The 23,287-nt window shown below is 38.8% G+C and overlaps 1 protein-coding gene across 1 annotated transcript in view; it reads right to left on the bottom strand.

The window, feature by feature from the left end:
- Positions 1-23,287, bottom strand: part of LOC123566762 (olfactory receptor 10Q1) — a 63,831-nt gene that overhangs the window by 32,129 nt on the left and 8,415 nt on the right. The gene's annotated exons all lie outside the window — the stretch shown is intronic.

Below are 23,287 nucleotides of genomic sequence, written 5' to 3'. Positions count from 1 at the left end.
TTCCCTAATCAAGGTCATTTGAGCCTTCTGTTTCAGGTCTATTCCTACCACGTCTGTTGTACCTAGGTTCAGCCTAATTCCCAAATTATTATTGCCCCAGAGAACTGAGACTTTATTTTATTTTTATCTTTCTGCTATTCGTAAAAGAGAGCACAGTGTTATTAATTGTGCCTCAATTCACACTTATCACATGTTTCACCTTTTCCATGACATCCTTCTTTGTTAATTTTCTTTGAGCAGAGACATTCCCATGGATCTTAGCAAACTAGTTTAATTCCTTTGAAAAAATGTTGGTTGGTCATGTGTAAAAATATTTATACTTTTATAACATATATTTACATGTTTGTGTGTGAACATGTGTATTCAAGTGCCCACTTATTCACAGGCAATTCTGAAGAGGTTTAGAGTGACTGTGACTGAGGTAGCTCTTTGGCGTGTACGTGTGTGTGTGTGTGTGTGTGTGTGTGTGTGTGTGTGTGTGTCTGTGGGGAGGATGGTCAGATCCCAACAGCAAATCAGGGCTGGAATATCTGAGAGGTTCAGAGACTCCTGAGGTATGTTTGGTGCCAATAAATGGAGGAAAGAGGGAATGGGAGGGGTAGGAAGCAAAATGTGTTAACTATTTGCTATGTGCCAAGCGGTATAATAATAATCATAAAAGCTAAGTCTAATATTGCACTTACTAAATTTCACACACTTTGCACATATTAAGTAATTTCATTTGCACAACAACACTAAGAAAGAGATATTATTGGTATCACATGTAAACACTATATCATTTAATCCTGGTAATAAGTCTACAAAGTTATTGTTATTCCTGTTGTCCAAGAATAGATGTAGCAAGTAGCTGAGATGAAGTTTGCCTGATCATGAGGTATATTTTTTCCTCTACATCAAACTTCATCTAGCCACATTACCCTCAGTTGCTTTTTAAAAATTTTTTATAGCTTTTTATTGTGAAATGAAACAAAACACAGAAGAAAGACCACACAAAACAACTGTATAGCTTTGTGAAATATTACCAGCCAAACCCCTTTGTATCACCGCTCAGATCAAGGAAAAAGAACTTTGCCAGCCATTCCAGAAATCCCTCCACATGCTCTGACTTAAAAATAGTTAGAACTTCCTCCCTGTCCATTGTAGTTATCATGATCATGTTACTCCATTTTTGACTAGTGGGAACCTCTTCAAGTTGGCTGAGTCTTTCTGACATGACTCTATATTCTTTAAACAATTTTTTTTTATGTCAGTAGCTTTTGGGGTACTAAAAAACCTCAACGGCTTTTCAGTGAAAGTGAAATCTGGCATATATTATAATATAAGGATGAACCATAATATGGATTACAAAACCAATATAAGGTTTAATCTCTGCTAACTTCTAGTCTCCTGACTCTTTTCTCCAGTGACTCCATCCTTCATTCAGTCCCTTCTTTTCACCATGCTTCCTCTCACCACCCGGCCTTTGCACAGGCTGTTGACTCTGTTATTTTTACTTTATCAGCTTCTAATTATCCTTTGCCCCAGTTTTATGACAACTTCCTCAGGGAAGATTTTTTGACCTTGGTTATGTCAGGGTCAAATGCATCTTTTGGAATTTTCCTTTTGGAATGTCATTGACTCCTCCTTCATTGCAACCATTACAATTTTACTTTATTTGTTTACTATTTGATTAACTTCTATCTCTCCTATTCGTGTATAAGCACAGTGAGGGCAATGACCAAATCTTTTCTCAACTTGTATGCACATAATACGAGTAACAAAAGGCTAGACTAGGATTTCCCAGCCTGGGCACTGCTGGCCTTTTAGGCTGGATATTTGTTCACAACATCTTGTTTTCTACCCGCGAGATGACACATACATGCATTGTAACCACATTCTGGTTATATTGATCAAAAATATCTCCAGATGTTGCCAAATGGGCCCCTGGCAGTCAAAAGTGCCCCCAGTTAAGAACCATTGGAACAGACATATAGAAGATACTCAAAACTATTTAGTAAATGATTGTATAAATAACTCAAGATTCACATCTGAAAGTCTATGGAAGTGAATCTTTCTTTTTTTTTTTTTTTTTTTTTTTTTTTGAGACGGAGTCTCACTCTGTCGCCCAGGCTGGAGTGCAGTGGCCGGATCACGAGGTCAGGAGATCGAGACCATCCTGGAAGTGAATCTTTCAACTCAAGATAAAGATGGGGAGGTTGGTAGGTGAGCATATAATTGTAGATGTCTGGACTGTAAATTTGTAAGTCTTTTTCTCATCCATCTGTGGTACACTGATACATTTTCTTTACTGTCGTAGTGATACTTCAGTTAAATGGATTAAGAATAGTAATCTAATTTAGAATGAGAGCATTCTTCTCCTTGATCAGTTCTAACGAAACACCAACAATTCTTCCTTACTAACTATCCATTTTGAATAATATAGATTAGCTTCTGTATGTATAAAAATTTTCTTCAGAAGCAAGTTGTCTATGTGGGTTCTTGCTTGGGGGAATAAGGGAACAAGTGAATGGTCCTACAACTCGTGCTATGAAATTAGGTACAACTGAAGGGGTAACGTAGAGGACTTATGACTGAGAAAATATGTAGGGCTTCTTGTACTTTCTTCAATAATTTCTCCTATAGACTTGTACCTCTATAAGTAAAACATGGAATTACATGGCAATAATGATGTTAAAATCTTAGTCTGCTACTTCCTGACTTCAAGTAAGAGTCTAAAGAATTTAGGGAACATCACACACCGGGGCCTATCATGGGGAGGGGGGAGGGGGGAGGGATTGCATTGGGAGTTATACCTGATGTAAATGACGAGTTGATGGGTGCAGCACACCAACATGGCACAAGTATACATATGTCACAAACCTGCACGTTATGCACATGTACCCTACAACTTAAAGTATAATAATAATAAATAAAAAAAAAAGAATTTATTATGGGACAGGAAATTGTGTAGCATGATTTCAAAAGTTATTTTCAGGTGGCTGAGCAGGGAGAATGCTGTTACAATGCATGTATATGTGAAGAATATGACATATTTAATGACTCTGAATACTATGTGATGAAAATATTTTTCTTCTCTAAGCTGCATTGGAGAGTGAGAGAGTAGTACAGCAAGTTTTTGTCTGGTAGATATGTGTATTACTTTGCTGGAGCTGCCATAAAAGTACCACAGACTGGGTGGCTTAGGTGACAGAAATTTATTGTTTTACAATTCTGGAGGCTAAAAGTCTGAGATCAAGGTGTTGCCAGAGTTGCTTTCTTTTGTGATTTTTCTCTTTGGTTTGCCAATGGCTGCCTTTTCCCTGTGTCTTGACATGGTCTTCCTTCTGTACATGTCTCTGTCCCTCTTAGAAGGACACCAGTCATATTGGATTAGGGTTCACCCTAATGACCTTGTTTTAACTTAATTACTTCTTTAAGTAATTAAGTTAAAATGTATTGTCTCCAAATACAGTCACGTTCCCAGGTATCAGAGGTTAGGATTTCAACATACAAAGATTTTTTGGGGTGTATGTATTAAAATGGGATAAAATATATCACACCAAGGAAGTCTCTTCGGTTTTTCTCCATCAAGTAGTCCATCTGTCCAGAAGTATCTCCATCTTTCATGCTATACACTTACATATGCACAAATAATCACATGTATTTACACACACATGCATGTAAAATAGCAGACCACAGCAAAATAGAAAGTGATAAGGCTTTGGTTGGCCTTGGCCTGGGTTGGCATCCTGATTCAACCACTGGCCATCTGTAAGAGCATGAGTATGTTGTCAGAGCCATTGTCCTCAATCTCACAAACACCCACATTCCCATCATCATCTCTCTGGGGGAAAATACTTGGAGAAGTAGATGAAGGAAACTCAGATATTCAATCCCCAAAAATGTTGTTCTAATCTTCCATATTTTACAAAGTAACTATCAGGAAATACTGTAGTAATGGACCAAGTACTTCATGAAACGAGTAATTTGCTGTTGCGATAATTCTACTCCCCTCCACCTCGATATACAGACTGTATTTAATTAATCTCAAAGGGAATTTGAGCAAAAGGAGTTGAGGCTACTGGCATACTTTCCTTCAAGAAAGCTGATATTTTAAGAAACCAAATTTAAAAAAAGAAATTTGAAAACTCAAAAAATGTGAGTGGGGTTCACAATTATCAATGCAGACAGCCTCCTTGTGGAATTCCTGTAAATGCCATCATCTCAGGGACTTTCATGTCCTAGTTTAGACAAGCAAAAAACAAAACAAGGACTTCACAGAGAAAAGCTTCATGAGGGGTGGGTCACTGGGGATGTGACCTCAACAGCTGAAACCTAAGGATGATTAACAGTGATTCAGAAAGATCAGTAAAAATGAAGATAAATAAGCTCTGGTATCTTAATGTGGGTCAACGTAAAAAGAAGATTTGATTTGCAAATGTTTGACATATAAACTTTGGATTGTTATGTAGAAACACAATATTATTACATAATACATAGAATCACTGAATGTTTGTTTTAAATGGATATTTTTATGCTGTTTGCAGAAGATCTGAGTGGGTGGTATTGGGTAGGGAACCTTGGGGTAGCAATTCCTTCAAATGGAATTGGGGGAATTGTAATTTAAAAGACAATTATATTATTGTAAGTGAACCCTGTAATACACCCAGGCATAAATTATGTTTGTATTGGATATGGGACCTTGGGTTAGCAATTCCTCCAAATGCTGCCAGTGATGCTGATGCAGGGAGTCAGTTGACAGCCCTTAGAGAGATACTACTTTATAAAAACTCAGGTTTGAACCGGAATTTGTTTGTTCACCCTGCTATTTTGAATTTGGCACTCTGTAAAGCTTTTCTATAGCACAAATCCCTGCCTCTATTCTAAGAAATCACTATCCAGGAGGGATAATAAAGTTAGTACTTTACTAGGACAATCATAGGCATGTTCATTTATGTATTCCATACCTACATGGCACATAGGCACATTAACACAAAGTATGGGGCAAATTTAAAAGACAATTACGTTATTGTAAGTGAACTCTGTAGTACACCCAGGCATAAATTAGGTTTGTTAAGTCAGCATTCCATAAAATTCTCTGTTCACATCTTTGTACCATGTGTAAGGCCGAGATTCTTAGCTATTTCTCTCATTTCTCCTCTTTAGATATCTGTATCTCTATATATCTCATTTACAAGTAGATTATCTGTGTGTGTATATATACATATACATACACACACATATAGTGGGGGCTTACATGTGTTTGTGTACACATTTTTATGTGTATGATTGAAGAGGTTCTTTTTTTGTCAATTCTGTCTCTTTTTTATTATAGTTTAAGTTCTGGAATACATGTGCAGAACATGCAGGTTTATTACATAGGCATACATGTGCCATTGTGTTTTTCTGCACCCATCAACCCGTCATCTACATTAGGTATTTCTCCTAATGCTATCCCTCTCCTAGCCCTGCACTCCCCGACAGGCCCTGGTGTATGATGTTCCCCTCCCTGTGTCCATGTGTTCTCATTGTTCAACTTCCACCTATGAGAGAGAACATGTAATATTTGGTTTTCTGTTCCTGTGTTAGTTTGCTGAGAATGATGGTGTCCAGGTTCATCTATGTCCCTGCAAAGGACATGAACTCATTCTTTTTTATGGCTGCATAGTATTCCATGGTATATATGTGCCACATTTTCTTTATCCAGTCTAACATTGATGGGCATTTGGGTTGGTTCCAAGTCTTTGTAAGGTAGGCCTAGTGGTGCCAAAATCCCTCAGCATTTGCTTGTCTGTAAAGGATTTTATTTTTCCTTCACTTATGAAGCTTAGTTTGGCTGCATATGAAATTCTGGGTTGAATTTTTTTTTTTCTTTAAGAATGTTGAATATTGGCCCCCACTCTCTTCTGGCTTGTAGGGTTTCTGCAGAAAGACCTGCTGTTAGTCTGATTGGCTTCCCTTTGTGGGTAACCTGACCTTTCTCTCCGGCTGCCCTTAACATTTTTTCCTTCATTTCAACCTTGGTGAATCTGAAGATTATGTGTCTTGGGGTTACTCTTCTTGAGGATTATCTTAGTGGTGATCTCTGTATTTCCTGAATTTGAACGTTTGCCTGTCTTGCTAGGTTGGGGAAGTTCTGCTGGATAATATCCCGAAGTGTGTTTTCCAACTTCGTTCCGTTCTCCCTGTCACTTTCAGTCACACCTATCAATCATAAGTTTTGTCTTTTCACATAGTCCCATATTTCTTGGAGGCTTTGTTCATTCCTTTTTATTCTTTTTTCTCTAATCTTGTCTTCACACTTTATTTCATTAAGTTGATCTTCAATCTCTGATATTCTTTTTTCTGCATGATTGATTTGGCTATTGTTACTTGTGTATGCTTCAAGAAGTTCTCTTGCTGTGTTTTTCAGCTCCATCAGGTCATTTATGTTCTTCTTTAAACTAATTATTCTAGTGAGCAGTTCCTGTAACCTTTTATCAAGGTTCTTAGCTACGCTGCATTGTGTTAGAACATGCTCCTTTAGCTTGGAGTAGTTTGTTATTACCACCTTCTAAAGCCTACTTCTGTGAATTCATCAAACTCATTCTCTGTCCAGTTTTGTTTCCTTGCTGGTGAGGAATTGTGATCCTTTGGAGGAGAAGAGGCATTCTGGTTTTTGGAATTTTCAGCATTTATGCACTGTTTTTTCCTCATCTTCCTTGATTTATCTACCTTTGACCTTTGATGCTAATGACTTTTGGATGGGGTTTTTGTGTGGGCATCCTATTTGTTGATGTTGATATTATTACTTTTTGTTTGTTAGTTTTTTCTCACAGTCAGGCCCCTCTTCTGCAGGTCTGCTGGAGTTTCTGGAGGTCCACTCCAAGCCCTGTTTGCCTGGATATCACGAGTGGAGGCTGCAAAACAGCAAAAATAGTTGCCTGCTCCTTCCTCTGGAAGCTTCATCTGAGAGGGGTGCCAGCCAGATGCCAGCTGAAGCTCTCCTGTATGAGATGTCTGTCAACCTCTGCTGGAAGTCATCTCTCAGTCACGAGGCATGGGGGTCAGGGACCCACCTGAGGAGGCAGTCCGTCCCTTGGCAGAGTTTGAGCACTGTGCTCGGAGATCTGCTGCTCTCTTCAGAGCTGGCAGGCAAGAGTGTTTAAATCTGCTGATGCTACAACCACAGCTGCCCCTTTCCCCAGGGCTCTGTCCCAGGGATATGGAAGTTTTATCTATAAGCCCCTGACTGGGGCTGCTGCCTTTCTTTCAGGGATGCCCTGCCCAGAGAGGAGGAATTTAGAGAGGCAGTCTGGCAACAGATGCTTTGCTGTGCTGTGATGGGCTTTGCCCAGTTTGAACTTCCTGGTGGCTTTGTTTGCACTGTGCAGGAATAACTGCCTACTCAAGATTCAGTAAGCTTCAGCATCTCAGGTCGACTTCAGACTGCTGTGCTGGCAGCAAGAATTTCCAGCCAGTGGATCTGAGCTTGCTGGACATTGTGGGTGTGGGACCCGCTGAGCAACATCACTTGGCTACCTGGCTTCAGTCACCTGTCCAGGGGTAGTGAATGGTTCTGTATCTCTAGTGTTCCAGGAACCACTGGGGTATGATAATGAAACAAAACAAAACAATAAACTATTTCAGCTAGCTCAGTATCTGCTCCAATGGCTGCCCAGTTTTGTGCTTGAAATCCAGGGCCCTGGTGATGTAGGTGCCTGAGGGAATCTCCTGGTCTGTGGGTTGCAAAAACTGTAGAAAAAGTGTAGTATCTGGGCATATAGCACCATCCCTCATGACAAAGTCCATCATAGCTTCCCTTGGCTAGGGGAGGGAGTTTCCTGGCTCTTTGCACCACACCCTGCTTCTGCTCACCCTTCGTGGGATGCACCCACTATCTAACCAGTCCCAACAAGATGATCTGGGTACCTCTGTTGGAAATGCAGAAATCATCTGCCTTCTGTGTTGGTCTCATTGGAAGCTGTAGACTGTAGCTGTTTGTATGTGGCCATCTTGCTAGATCATCAAAGAGGTTCTTTATGAAATAATTTTACTGAGAAAAAGGGTCTAACTAGAAGATACTGAATTCACACCTTAGTGAGGGCTGTACATAATTTGCTGAAGAGCTATCTTATGCCTAATTAAAAACAGACAAAATAATCCTAAAATTTCTATGGTACCACAAAACACCTATAATAGCCAAAGCCATCTAAGCAAAAAGAACAAAACTAGAATCATCACATTACCTGACTTCAAATTATACTACAGAGTTGTAGTTAACAAAACAGCATGGTACTGGCATGAAAACACATAGACCAATGGAACAGAATAGAGAACCTAGAACTCAATACATACATCTACAGTGAACTCATTTGCAACAAAGGTGCCAAGAATATACATTGGGGAAAGGACAGGTTTCTTCAACAAATGATGGTGGGAAAACTGAATATGCAGAAGAATGAAAGTAAACCCCTATCTCTCACATATACAAACAATAAATCAAAATGGATTAAAGGCTTAAATATAAGACCTCAAACTATAAAACTACTATAAGAAAATATTGAAAAAACTCTCCAGGACATTGGTCTGGGCAAAGATGTCTTAAGTAATACTCTCACACACAACCAAAGCAAAAATGGGCAAATGGGACAACATCAAGTTAAAAAGCTTCTGCACAGCAAAGGAAACAATCTACAAAGTGAAAAGAGAACCCACAGAAGGGAGAACCCACAAAGGGGAGAAAATATTTGCCAACCACCCCTCTGACAAAGGATTAATCATCAGAATATATAATGAACTCAAACAACACAATAGCAAAAAATCTAATAGTCTGAGTGAAAAATGGGCAAACTATAATTTGGAGATCATGGCAGATGGGAGGCAAGACTAGATTGCAGCTCCCACTCAGACAGACAGAACAGCATGTGGAGTCTCGCATTGTGAACTTTTGCTCCAGAACGGCTGCAGGAATACACTAGGAAAGCCAAGAGAACCCACAGATCCTCTGAAGGAAGTGGATTGCTCCTGCAGGACCTGGGAGACACACCCAAATACTGTCAGTGCCCAAACTGTGGAAGTGGGAAAGGAAGATCATCTGTCCCCAAACACACACCCCACTGGGGAACCTGAAGGTCTAGATTATGGGAGAAGATTCTGACCTTACCGGGAACTGAGTCAATTTAGAGAGCCATGCAAAATACAGGGGTAGAGGAAACAGCAAGAAAATCCCTGTGGTCTTGCTGGGTCCCCTAGCAAGCCATTTCTGGCTTGCCTCACAGGGGTTTTTGAGGAGGTCTGCCAGAGGCACTGGGAAAATGTCATAGGGAGGAATAAACCTCCAATTGAACTTTGTAACAATTTGAACCCATAGAGAAGTCTCCTGGCCAGAACTTTGGGGAGGGCGTGAATCCAGTGTGCAGACTCCACAGGCTGGAAAAGAAGGAAAACCATATTTGCTTTTACAGCTGGGAGGCGGGCGGCCAGGGGCAAGTTCTCAGCCCTGCTCATCCACTGCCTGGAGACAGACCCAGTGCTGTTGGCAGAGGCACGGTGGGAGTGACACAGGCCATTTGGGTTGCATGGGAGCTGGGTGAAGTCTGTGACTGCTGGCTTTCCCCAGCATCTGCCTTCTGTGTTGGTCTCATTGGAAGCTGTAGAACCTGAGAATCTTCCCTGAGAACCTGCATGATACAGTAGAGGCAGCCATAATCCTCCTAGGAACACAACTCCATTGACCCGGGAAACTTTCCCCTATCTCCCACACAGCCACAGCAAGACCCATCCAACTAGAGTCTGAGCTCAGACATGGCTAACCCTGTCCCCACCTAATGGTTCTTCCCTACACACCCTGGTAACTGAAGAAAAATGTTCTAGGGAGTTCTAGGGCCCTGCCCACTGCCTGTTCCTCCCCCATACTACTATAGCTGATGCTCTCTTGAAAGTGCCACCTCCTGGCAGGAAGCCAACTGGCACAAAAATAGTGCACTCATCAACCAAAACTAAGAACCTTCACAGAGTCCACTTCACCCCCTTGCCACCTCCACTGGAGCAAGTGTTGAGAGACCCGCAGACAGTTTACATCACAGGACTCTAAAGACAACCCACAGTACCAGCCCAGAGCCTGGTAGATTTGCTGCGTGGCTAGATCCAGAAGAGAGATAACGATCACTACAGCTCGGCTCTCAGGAAGCCACAGCCCTAGGAAAAGGAGGAGAGTGCTACATCAAGGAAACACCCCATGGGACAAAAGAATCTGAACAACAGCCTTGAGCGTTAGACCTTCCCTCTGACAGAACCTACCCAAATGAGAAGGAACCAGAAAACCAACTCTGGTAATATGACAAAACAAGGTTCTTTAACACCCTCAAAACACCACACTAGCTCCCTAGCAATGGATCCAAACCGAGAAGAAATCCCTGATTTACCTGAAAAAGAATTCAGAAGGTTAGTTATTAAGATAATCAGGGAGGCACCAGAGAAAGGCAAAGCACAATGTAAGGAAATTTTAAAAATTGATATAAGAAGTGAAGGGAAAAATATTCAGTGAAATAGCATAAATAAAAAATCAAAACTTCAGAAAGCAATGGGCACACTTATAGAAATGCAAAATGTTCTGGAAAGTCTGAGCAATAGCATTGAACAAGCAGAAGAAAGAACTTCAGACTTCAAAGACAAAGTTTTTGCATTAACTCAATCCAACAAAGACAAAGAAGAAAGAATAAAAATATGAACAAAGCCTCCAAGAAGTCTGAGATTATGTTAAACAAACAAACCTAAGAATAATCGGTGTCCCTGAGGAAGAAGAGAAATCTAAAAGTTTGGAAAATATATTTGGGGGAAAAATTGAGGAAAACTTCCCCAGCCTTGTTAGAGAACTAGACATCCCAATACCTGAATGATGACTGGGTCAAAAATGAAATCAAGATGGAAATTAAAAAAATTTTCAAGCTGAATGACAGTAGTGATACAACCTATCAAAACCTCTGGGGTACAGCAAAGGCAGTGCTAAGAGGAAAGTTTATAGCCCTAAACACCTATATCAAAAGTGTGAAAGAGCACAAACAGACAATATAGGGTCACACCTCAAGGAACTAGAGAAGAACAAACCAAACCAAACCAAAGCAAGGAGAAGAAAGGAAATAACAAAAATCAGAGCAGAACTAAATGAAATTGAATTTAAAAAATTACAAAAGACAAATGAAACAAAAAGCTATTTTTTTTAAAAGATAAATACAACTGATAGACCACTAGCAAGATTAATGAAGAAAAGAAGAGAGAAACAAAACAGGGGATATTACAAGTAACACTACAGAAATACAAGAGATCATTCAAGACTATTATGAACAGCTTTATGCACATGAACTAGAAAATGTAGAGGAGATGGTTAAGTTCCTGGAAAGATGCAACCCTCCTAGCCTAAATGAAGAAGAATTAGATATTCTGAGCAGACTGATAACAAGCAGCAAGATTGAAATGGCAATTAAAAACTTACCAACAAAAATCAAAGTCCAGGAACAGATGGATTCACAGAAGAATTCTACCAGACATTCAAAGAAGAATTGGTATCAATCATATTGACACTATTCCACAGGATAAAGAAAGAGAGAACCCTCCCTAAATCATTGTATGAAGCCAGTATCACCCTATTACAAAAACCAGGAAAGGACATAACCAAAACCAAAACCAAAACAAAAACAAAACAAAAAACCAAAACTACAGACCAATAACCCTGATGAGCATAGATGCTAAAATCCTTAACAAAATACGAGCTAATTGAATTAAAAAAATATATCAAAAAGATAATCCACCATGATCAAGTGGGTTTCATATCAGGGATTCAGGGATGGTTTAACATATATAAGTCAATAAATGTGATACACCACATAAATAAAATCAAAGCCAAAAATCACATGATCATCTCAATAGTTGCAGAAAAAGCAATCAACAAATCCGGCATCCCTTTATGATTAAAACTCTCAGCAAAATCGGCACATATACACAAGACATATCTCAATGTGATAAAAGCTGTCTATGACAAACCCACAACCAACATAATACTGAATGGAGAAAAGTTGAAAGCATTCCCTCTGAGAACTGGAACAAGACAAGGATGCCCACTCTCACCACTCCTCTTCAACATAGTAGTGGAAGTCCCAGCCAGAGCAATCAGACAAAAGGAAGAAATAAAGGGCATCCAAATTGGTAAAGAGGAAGTCAAGTTGCTGTTTGCTTATGATATGATTCTTTACCTAGAAAACCCAAAAGACTCCTCCAGAAAGCTCCTAGAACTGATGAAAGAATTCAGCAAAGTTTCAGGATACAAAATTAATGTACACAAATCAGTAGCTCTTCTACACACCAACAGCGACCAAGTGGAGAATCAAATCAAGAACTCAACCCCCTTTACAACAGCTGCATAAAAAAATAAATAAAATACTTAAGAATATACCTAACCAAGGAGGTGAAAGATCTCTACAAGGAAAACTACAAATCACTGCTGAAGGAAATGATAGACGACACAAACAAATGGAAACACATCCCATGCTCATGGATAGGTAGAATCAATATTGTGAAAATGACCATACTGCCAAAAGCAATCTAAAATCAATGCAATTCCCATTAACATACCACCATTATTCTTCACAGAATTAAAAAAAAAATTCTAAAATTCATATGGAGCCAAAAAAGAGCCCACATAACCAAAGCAAGACTAAGCAAAAAGAGCAAATCTGGAAGCATCACATTACCTTATTTCAAACTATACTACAAGGCCATAGTCACCAAAACAGCATGATACTGGCATAAAAATAGGCACACAGAACAATGGAAGAGAATAGAGAACCGACAAATACATCCAAATTCTTACAGTCAACTGATCTTTGACAAAAGAAACAAAAACATAAAGTGGGGAAAGGACATCCAATTCAACAAACGGTGCTGGGATAATTGGCAAGCCACATGTAGGAGAATGAAATTGGATCCTCATCTCTCACCTTATTCAAAAATCAACTCAAGATGGATTAAGGACTTAAATCTAAGACCTGAAACTATTAAAATTCTAGAAAATAACTTTGGAAAACCTTCTTAGACATTGGCTTAGGCAAGGATTTTTTGACCGAGAGCCCAAAAGCAAATGCAACAAAAACAAAATAAAGAGCTGGGACCTAATTAAACTAAAGAGCTTTTGCCTGGCAAAAGGAACAGTCAGAAGAGTAAACAGACAACCCACAGAGTGGGAGAAAATCTTCACAATCTGTACCTCTGACAAAGGACTAATATCCAGAATCTACAACAAACTCAAACAAATTAGCAAAGAAAAAAAAAATCCCACCAAAAAGTGGACTAAGGACATGAATAGACAATTCTCGAAAGAAAATATACAAAGGGCCAATAAACATATGAAAAAATGCTCAACATCACTAATGATCAGGGAAATGCAAATCAAAACCACAATGTGATACCACCTTACTCCTGCAAGAATGGTCATAATAAAAAAAATAGATGTTGGCATAGATGCCAACAGGGAACACTTCTACACTGCTGGTGTGAATGTAAGCTAGTGCAACCACTATGAAAAACAGTGTGGAGATTCCTTAAAGAATTAAAAGTAGAACTACCATTTGATTCAGCATTTCTACTACTGGGTATCTACCCAGAGGAAAAAAAGTCATTATACGAAAAAGATACTTGCACACGCATGTCTATAGCAGCACAATTCACAATCGCAAAAATGTGGAACCAACCCAAATGCTCATCAATCAACAAGTGGATAAAGAAACTGTGAGATATATGTGTGTATATATATGTGATGGAATACTACTCAACCATTAAAAGGAATGAATTAATGGCATTCACAGTGACCTGGATGAGACTGGAGACTATTATTCAAAGTGAAGTAACTCAGGAATGGAAAACCAAACATCGTATGCTCTCACTCATAAGTGGGAGCTAAGCTATGAGGATGTAAAGGCATAAGAATGACACAGTGGACTTCGGGGACTCAGGGAGAAAGGGTGGGAAGGGGCTGAGGGATAAAAGAGTAGAAATTGGGTTTAGTGTATACTGCTCAAGTGATGGGTGCAACAAAATCTCACAAATCACTGCTAAAGAATTTACTCATGTAACCAAACACCACCTATTCCTCAATAAACTATGGAAATAAAATAAATAAATAAAAATAAATAAAAATAAAATGACCAAAGTAAAAGTTGAAAAAAGAAAGAACTATCATTTGACTCAGCAATCCCAAAACTGGACATATGCAGGAAAAAATAAATCATTTTACCAAAAAACACACACACCAGTATGCACTACTTAGAATAGCAAAGACATGAAATCAACCTACGTGCCCATCATCTGTGGATTGGTTAAAGAAAATGTAGTACTTTTACACCATGGAATACTGTGCAACCATAAAAAAGAATGAAATCATATCCTTTGTAACAACATGGATGCAGCTGGAGATTATTATCCTAAGGGAATTAATGCAGGCACAGAATACCAAATACCACGTGTTCTCATTTAAAAATGGCAGCTAAACAAGGGGTACTCATGGGCATAAAGATAACAACAATAGACACTATGGACTACTAAAGGGGAGAGGGAGATGGGCAAGAGTTGGAAAATTATTGGGTACTATGCTCAGTACTTGGGTGATGGGAGCAATCATACTGCCAAACGTCAGCATCACACAATATACCCAGGTAATAAACCTGCACATAGACTCCTAAATCTAAAATAAAAGTTGAATATGTATAAGTGAAAACAAATGAGCAAAAGACCTGAATAGATGTTCCCCAAAAGAAGACATACAAATGGTAAACAGGCATATGAAAAGGTGTTCAACATCATTGATTATCAGATAAATGCAAATCAAACTACAATGAAATATCATCTCACCTCAGTTACATTGACTTTTATCCAAAAGACAGACAATAATTAATACTGGTAAGGATGCAGAGAAAGGGGAATCCTTGTATACAGTTGGCGGGAATTTAAATTAGTTCAACCCTGTGGCACAGTATGGAGAGTCCTTAGAAAAATAAAACTAGAGCTACCATACAATCCGGCAATCCCACTGCTAGGTATATATTGAAAAGAAAGGAAATCAGTATATTAAAGAGTATATATATGCATTCTCATGTTCACTGCAGCGCTGCTCACAATAGCCAGGATTTGGAAGCAAGTGAAGTGTTCATCAACAGAAGAATGGATAAAGAAAATGGGGTACATAGGGCCAGGCCCCGTGGCTCACATCTGTAATCCCAGCACTTTGGGAGGCCAAGGCAGGTGGATCACCTGGGGTCAGGAATTCAAGATCAGCTCGGCTAACACGGTGAAACCCTGTCTCTACTAAAAATACAAAAATTAGCTGGGCATGGTGGCGCACGCCTGTAATTCCAGCTACTCAGGAGGCAGAGGCAGGAAAATTGCTTGAATCTGGGAGGCGGAATTTGCAGTGAGCAGAGATTGTACCACTGCACTCCAGCCTGGGTGACAGAGCAAGACTCTGTCTCAACAACAACAATAAAAAGCACACACACACCAAAAAAAAAAAAAAAGGAAAAAGAAAGAAAAAAAATGGGGTACATATACAAAATGGAGTATCATTCAGCCATTAAAAAAAAAATGAGATCCTGTAATTTGAAACAACATGGATGGTACTGGAGGACAATATGTTAAGTGACATGTTGTTGCTTATTTGTGGGAGCTAAAAATCAAACCAGTTGAACTCATGGAGATAGACAGGGTGGGGGGAAGGTGGGGAGGTGGGGATAGTTAATGGGTACAAAAATGTAGTTAGACAGAATGAATAAGACCTAGCATTTGATAGCACAATAGGGTGATTACAGTCAACAAAAAATTATTGTACATTTAAAAATAAAAGAATATGATTTGGAACATTTGTAACACCAAGATATGATAAATGCTTGAGATAATGGATACCCCATTTACCCTGATGTGATTATTTTGCATTGTATGCCTGTATAAAAATATCTCATGTACTCTATAAATATATACACCTACTATGTATCCACACAAATGAAAAATAATAAAAAAAAAACACAACAAGGAACAGACAACATAACATGACATACTGGAAGGTCTGATACAAGCTACCAGTTTACTGTTATTAAGTACATTGATTTGAATACTCTGAGAAGTAGATGCCAATGCAGGATTAGATGTGAAACAGATATTGGGGTAAATTTTATTAGAGAGGAGGGGGAGGGAGCCAGGGAAGGCAGGGAGAGCTGTTGGACAATGATGCAGATCTGACCCTTATATAAAAGGAAGGCTTGAACAGGTAGAATCTCAGGCTGCAGGATAGTTCTAAGAGTTTCAACAGAGTTGATGGAGTATCCTTATCCAATCTTTTAAGTCACAGTTAACCTACATCTTCCAGGAATGGGGTTGCCTTCGTATTCCTAACATAATCATTGGCTGCAAGCAGTCTATGGGACATGTGGCCATGCCACAGACACAGTGGTGGATTGGGTTTTAGCATCTGGCGAAATTCAAATCCATGAATCATGCTTCCTGCCTCTGGAGAGCTGAGTGGCACAATTTCATGGCCACCTCATTAAAGAACTGATACTAGGGAGAAAACGACTGTTCTGATCAACTCGTTCCTCTTGTCCTTGCTTTGTGAAAGTTCTTTACTCCATACCCCTTGTTGTTCTGTATGTTACTTCTAATTTTCAGAATGTGCTTAATGTGACCTTTGATTTATGAAGGCACAAAAATGATATCCCAAGGTTTTACGGTAATATTTCGAGGAAGCAGAAGTTTCCTTCAATAAACTCTGAAGTGGGCTGATTTTTTCTTGTTCTTATGAATCTGGGAAAGACGTTAGTGACGGTGAGAATGATGATGATAAAATCTCTGACCTTTTACTATCTGTGCAATAAAAATCCTTAAAGGGAAAGAGTAACATTCTTATTAGACAGAAACATTACCACCCTGACACACCCTGGGTGTTACTTTCTGACTCCATGTCTGGCAAGAGTAGGAGCTTGGTAGTTCCTTTTTAACAATTTCATGCCAATTATTGCATAGACTGCACAAGTGGAGAGACAGGTAGTGAGCAGGGGAAACCTGGAGAAATAACATGTCTTGGCTAATTATTCATTCTCTTCCAGTCAATGGATTGTCAGGAATAAAATCTAGACTCATTAGAGATACTTTTAGCAAGTTCAGATGAGAGCTAATGGTGGACTGGAATAGGACAGTATGGATGGAGATGATGCAACTATTTTCTTGGATTAGCAAGAGATAATTAATCCTGTGGTTTGGTCTTGGCTAACTAGTCCTTTATTCAGAACTCCAACCAGACTAGGAGATTTGGGACAATATTTCAACTCCTTCTCTCTCAGTCAAAGGACTGGCAAGTGCTAGGCAGGTGTTAGAACCCATTTGGGTGGTCTATGATAAAGGTAAGAACTCTACTTTCATGAACTGATGTTTAGCGAGGGAAACTGAAGCAAAAGCTAATTATACAGAGTCTGGCCTGTCTAGAAGCCAGGCCAGGAATACATTAGGGTGATCAGGACAGATGCAGGAATCCAGGAGGGCAGGCAGCTAACATCAGGATGGCTTTCATCAGCAGAAAGATGACTGTAACAGTGCCGGTTCTGGGTCAAGACTTCAGGTCCAGGAAGACTGGCGAGCAAGTGCCAGAGAGACCTGGTGGGTTATCATCAAGTAGGACTAACCTCGAACCTGTGCAAAGGAGACACTAACTTGGTGAGGATCATATAGGGCCACAGCTGGCTCTTACCCATAAGCACCATCTACTGGTCTTTAGGCCAAATTGCACAGCCCAATATAAAACCTGCCTAGAGAAGTGCATAGCCTAAGACCCTATCCAGCATACTCTATAGTCACCCACCCTAGGAAGGGGAGGAATGTCAAGAAAAAAAAATATAAAGAAACAAACAAACAAAAAAAACCTATTTGCATGAAAATAATTACAAACATTAGAAGTGTCAGTCTTTCCAGATGAGAGGGAAGCAGTGTAAGAATTCTGAGCTGTGAAAAACGCGAATGTGACACTACCAAAGGATCACACTAGCCAAATAGAAATAGCCTTTAATGGAAAGTCAGTACCCAAAATGGAAAGTCAGTAATGACAGATAAAGAATGCAAACAATGAGATATCATCTTACACCAGGCAGAATGGCTATTATTAAAAAGTCGATTTTGGTAAGGATGCAGAGAAAAAGAATGCTTATATACTATTGGTGGGAATGTAAATTAGTACAACCTCTATGGAAAACAGTATGGAGATTTCTCAAAGAATTAAAAATAGAACCACTATTTGATCCAACAACCCCACTACTGAATATCTACCCAAAAGAAAATAAATCATTATATGAAAAAGATACCTGCACTCATATATTTATCACAGCACTATTATCAATAGCAAAGATTTGGAATCAACCTACGTGTCCATCCACAGGTCAATGGATAAAGAAAATGTGGTATATATATTCAGCCTTAAGAAAGGATGAGGTCATGTCTTTTGCAGAACATACATGGAACTGGAGGCTGTTAAGTGAAACAAATTAGACCCAGAAAGACAAATACCACATGTTCTCACTTATAAGTGGGAGATAAATAATGTGTACAGTGGACCTACAATGTTCAATAGCAGACACTGGAGACTTGGAATGATGGGAGGCTGGAAAGGGGGTGAGGGATGTGAAACCACATAATAGATAAAATATTATTTGGATGATGGTTACACTGACTGCTCAGACTTCACCACTACACAACCTATCCATGTAACAAAACTGCACTTGTACCTGTTGTATTTGTACAAATAAAAAAGGGGAAAAAGATTATTTCTTAATCAAATTACTTGTCTAGGGGCCTCTAAGGAAAACAACTTTGCATCCAACAGTTGGGCAGCACTGTGAAAAAAAATTATTCTTCAAGGACATAGTTTATAGAAGGCTACAACAAAAGACATTTAAAGGCTATTCTATCTATGTTATGATGGAGGTCTTTGCAATCTGGGTCACAATGATTAACTTTGAGAATTTTACTGTAGTCAGCGATATGGTTTGGATCTGTGTCTCATCAAATCTCATGTCAACTTGTAATTCCCAATGTTGGAAATGGGGCCTGGTGGGAGGTGGTTTGATGATGGAGGGTAGATTTCTCATGAACTGTTTAGCAACATCTCCTTGGTGTTGTTCTTGTGCAAGTGAGTGAGTTCTCATGAGATCTGGTTGTTTAAAAGTGTGCAGCATCTCCAGTCAATGGAATATTGGAGTATACATGTCAAAGTAAAGACCAGTATTACCCTTTAGGAATATTCTTGGTTCTCAAAATAATTTTCCAACAAATACAAAGTTCCCTAAACATGGTCCTCTAAGTCTGCTGTTTCAAGTGTATTCCCATTATATCTGTCATAGCAAGGTTCAGCCCAAGTCCCAAATTCTTATTGCCCTGGAAAACTGAGACAATATTTACATTTTATGTGTAGAAAAGGAGATTCTGATATCTTCACTTGGATAAAGAAACAATGGAAAACATTTAATTTTCTTTTGTTACTTTCCTCTGTTACTTTAAAAATAACTCCCTTATTATGGTTTTCCAGAATTTGAAGAAAGTATACATATTCACTCAACATACCATAAAAATTTCATAGACTTTGAGCATGTACCTGCCCAGATATTATCTTGCCATATTAAAGTCTGCTAATTAAAAAAAAAATCTTTGTTCTTATTATAATTCTCTTTTTCTTACTTTCCTTGGTATATTAGACATTTACAATGGAACATATGTTTGTTATGTACTCTTTGAGATGTGACTATGACCCTAGGTGATGATTACACAGTCTTAAGGTTCACCCATTTAGAGTTTGGTCCATCATTGATTGATTGATGATTAAACACATTTATGTGTAATATGATGTGTCCATCACTGTTCTAAGTTTTGGGGATACAAAGATGAATAAAACAGGCAAGATTCCCACTTTCATGAAGCTTACATTATATCTAGTGAAACAGATAACCAACAGGTTAAATAAGTAAATGAGATATTATCAGACAGTGATAAACTCCATGGAGAAAATACCACAAGATAATAGGATAGAGAATGATTGGAAGAAGACGTCATCAAAAGCATCTTCTCTGAAGAGGTGACATTTGTGACGAAATCTGTAAAGTAGGAAAAAAACAGCTACCACATTGTGGAGAAAAGTAGTTCAAACAAAGGGGAAAGGGAACAGAACTTGTAAAGGACTTGAAGCTGGAAGAAAGTCAGCATGTCTGAAACAGCACACTACTAAATTTGATTATGCACATTTGATTATGAGGATTTTGAAAATCCTATTGTCAGATATCTTTATGAAGAAACTGAGATCCAGAGAAATTACTTGATTTGTGTGAAGTGCCCAAAAAGTCTAGCAAAACTAGAACCAACTCTGTTCTTCTGATTCTATCGAATACTTCCCTCTTACTATCCAGCAATAAAACTCAGTGACTCTTTAGGACCTTAAAGAAAATGAGTGGAGAATTAGAAGATACTTAGGAGGACAAGTATCTATTCATTTAAACAATGTCACACTGCTTTCAATAACTTATTAGACTAAGGGTTTAACATTTTTCTAAAGATTAAAACTAATGAGAACGATCCCATTTCTTAGTATATATACAAAGGAAATGAAATCAGCATGTTGAAGAGATGTCTGCACATCCATGTTCATTGCAGCACTGTCCACAATAGCCAAGATATGGAATCAATCTAAAAAAGGCAGTTACCAGAGTCCGGAAGCTGGGGAGGGATGGAGAAAAGGGAGATTTTGATCAAAGGGTATAAAGTTTCAGTTAGACTTGAAGAATAAGATATACTGATCTATTGTACTATATGGTGACCACAGTTAATAATAATGTACCATGTATTTCAAAATTGCTAAACGAATAGATTTTAAACATCCTCACCACAAAAAAATAATAAGTTGGTGAGATGATGGATATGTTAATTGCTTGATTTAATCTTTCTACTGTATACAATAGTCTTCCCTTTTTCATGTTATGCTATCTGAGGTTGTGGTTACCCATAGGCAACTGAGGTCGGAAAATATTAAATAGAAAATTCCAGAAATAACTCAAAAGTTTTAAATTGTGTGTTGTTCTGAGTAGCATGATGAAATTCCCCAATCCAGGATGTCAATCATCCCTTTGTCCAGCATATCCACATGGTACGTGCTACCTTCTTGTTAGTTACTTGTTGTCTCATGTATAAGATCAACTGTTGCTGTATCCCAGTGCTTGTGTTCAAGTAACCCTTATTTCACTTAATAATGGCCTCCAAAGAGCAAGAGTTGCAATGCTAGCATATTGTTGTAATTTTCCGTTTTGCTGTTAGTTATTGTTGTTAACCTTTTATTGTGCCTAATTTAAAATTAAACTTTATCATAGGTATATATGTATGAAAGAAACAGCATATATAGGGTTCTTTCTATCCATGGTTTTGTGCATTCACTGGGGGTCTTGAAACGTATCCCCTTTAGATAAGGGGGGACTACTGTATACATATCTCAAAAGACCACGATGTATCCCATAAATATATGCAACTATTTATCAATACAAATTAAAACACACAATGAGAATTTCTTGAAACTAAATATATATTGTATTTAAGACTCAGTTGATGGCTTTATGTTTCAAAGCAATATTTCACATGATGAGTTTCTATTTCCCTTTTTTTTTTTTTTTTTGAGATGTAGTCTTGCTCTGTTGCCTAGGCTGGAGTACAATGGCACAATCTCAGCTCAGTGCAACCTGTGCCTCCTGGGTTCAAGCGATTCTCCTGACTCAGCCTCCCGAGTAGCTGGGACTACAGGTGCACACTACTGCCCTGGCTAATTTTTGTATATTTAATAGAGAATGGGTTTCACCATGTTGGCCAGGCTGGTCTTGAACTCCTGACCTCACATGATCCTACCATGACCTCCCAAAATGCTGGGATTACAAGCATGAGTCACCACGCCCAGCTGATGAGTTTCTATTTCTATAGTTAACTATTGTTACAAGCCTTTCCTTAGAGTTTGGTATAGAAGAAACATTATACCATTGAGATTTAACTTACATCAGATTCTTTGTCATCTTCTGGGCTGTGATGGTTAGTTATATGCGTTATCTTTGCTAGTCTAGACACTCCTGTGAGATTATCTTTTAGATGAGATTAATATTTAAATCAGTAGATTTGGGTAAGCAAATTACCCTCCATAATGCTAAAGGTCCATGGTGTGATGTGGCAATAGGGATATGCAAAACATCACGATTGGATACATCCAATCAAATATTTGTAAGAGGCAAAGTTCTGGGTGAATGTGCATATAATACTTTCACATACTTTTATCAAACTAGTGAGTATAATGAAATGGACTAGCTGCTTCTATTACATAATTTCACTAGACCAAGTGGAAAAGAAAGGATGAGTTCAGGAGTTCAAATTCTAAGCTCAAGCACTGCATAAATGGTGGAAAAACTTGTATGTCTGTCCTCAAAGTGACCTATATCTCTTGTAGTGGTAGAACTGAGGTTTCTGATAACCAAATGCAGAATCTCATGCTGTGAATTGGTGATTTACAATGCATATTGAATTCCCATCCTTGCAGGATGTGTACTGTTAAAGCAAGGGCATGAATTGAGAAGAAATGGGCTCTAGAAAATTGAAATGGGGACATATGAGACGATTCTGATGAAGGTGGGAGTATAGAACCCCTGAATTCTGGTCAGTCTTTTGCCAGTAAAGCAGCCACTTCACCCTTGACTGAGATTAACTCTACTTTTTCACTAATGGCATCCCCTGAGGTAATTGCCTTATAGGACAATAGGACCCACTCCTACAACTCCTCTTTGCTTTTATTTATTTACTTTAGAGAGGGTCTCACTCTGTTGCCCAGGCTGGAGTGCAGTGGTGTGATCCCGGCTCACTGCAGCTTCGACCTCCTAGGCTCGAGTGATTCTCCCACCTTAGCCTCCCAAGTAGCTGGGAATACAGGCATGTGCCACCATGCCCGGTTACTTTTTCTATATATTTTTGGAGAAATGGGGTTTCACCATGTTGCCCAGGCTGGTCTCAAACTCCTGGGCTCAAGTGATCCACCCACCTTGGCCTCCCAAAGTGCTGGGATTACAGGTGTGAGCCACCACACCTGACCCCTCTTTGCTTTCACCCCCACAGTTACATAAGCCAATTTCTTAAAATAAATTTTTCCTTTTATATTGCTTTAGAGGAAAGGTAAAATTATAAATTTGGAGTTAATTGAATGATAGCAGTCTACACTTTTTGGAGTTTAAGGTTTTGG

Source organism: Macaca fascicularis, chromosome 14, assembly GCF_037993035.2.
Source record: "Macaca fascicularis isolate 582-1 chromosome 14, T2T-MFA8v1.1".
Taxonomy (NCBI): Eukaryota; Metazoa; Chordata; class Mammalia; order Primates; family Cercopithecidae; genus Macaca; species Macaca fascicularis.
Note: the sequence above shows the minus strand (reverse complement) of the source record. Positions and strands in the feature narration are given on the sequence as shown.